The sequence below is a fragment of the Haplochromis burtoni genome, unplaced genomic scaffold (genome assembly GCF_018398535.1).
Source record: "Haplochromis burtoni strain Fernald_Lab_line unplaced genomic scaffold, NCSU_Asbu1 Contig_596, whole genome shotgun sequence".
NCBI classification, from domain to species: Eukaryota; Metazoa; Chordata; class Actinopteri; order Cichliformes; family Cichlidae; genus Haplochromis; species Haplochromis burtoni.
Genome location: NW_024582957.1, coordinates 161,456 through 162,406, shown reverse-complemented (window position 1 = coordinate 162,406; position 951 = coordinate 161,456).

Here is a 951-nt window from a genome sequence, read left to right as displayed (position 1 = left end):
TAATTGGCAGAGGTTCACTAATCTGCAAATTAGCAATCTGAAGACTGAATATGTCATCATCTACATGATATTATCAAAAGATTCTGAGACTCTGGAAAAATCTTCATCAGTGCCTCAGGAATTGGCAGCTTGCACATCTGGAAAGGCGCTATCACTGCTGAAAGGTATATACAGGTTTTAGAACAGCATATGCTCCCATCCAGTTAGAATCACCCAGCCTAACCTCACTAACTGCATTTACTGGTTATGCTAAATTGGATGTAGGTGTGTATGACTGTCAGTCTCTATGTTAGCCCAGTGACAGACTGGTGACCTGTCCAGTGTGTACCCCACCTCTTGCCCTTTGGTATCTGGGATAGGCTCCCAGATACCAGATACCTGGAAAGCCTGAATTGGCTAAGCAGTAGAAAACAGAGATCACAAGTGATCACCACAGGATGAAGCGCTGCATGTTTGATTTGGCAGAGTTTAATTACCGGATTTCCTTCATGACACAACCCAAAGGGGATTATTTATGGCCCCAATTAAATTCAGTATATTCAGGCAAAACTAATATCTGGTGGTAAACACGAGCCAAAGGCTTCTTGAACTACTCTCCTTCATCCCAGTATACTGATATACTGGTTTGCGGAGTGGCCAAACTTTCCTGACTACACTAAATCCCTCGACAGGGTTTTTCCAGTGTGGTATTCAGCGTGCTTGAAAAATACTGAGATACCTCACATGCTCCGAGGATCAAATTTTTCCTACAGGAACAGGTATGCTGTTTGCATTGCTTCTTTTCTTGACAGATTTTTTTTTAAATGTATGGAAGTGTAGGCATTGCAAAAGCAGAAAAAGAAAAAGAAAAAAGAAAGAATTACTGTATAAAAATGGTGGGAACAAAAGGCCCGCTTAAAAATAAGCCTAAATCTGATATTTAATGCCAACCTCCTCTAAAGGAGCAGTTGG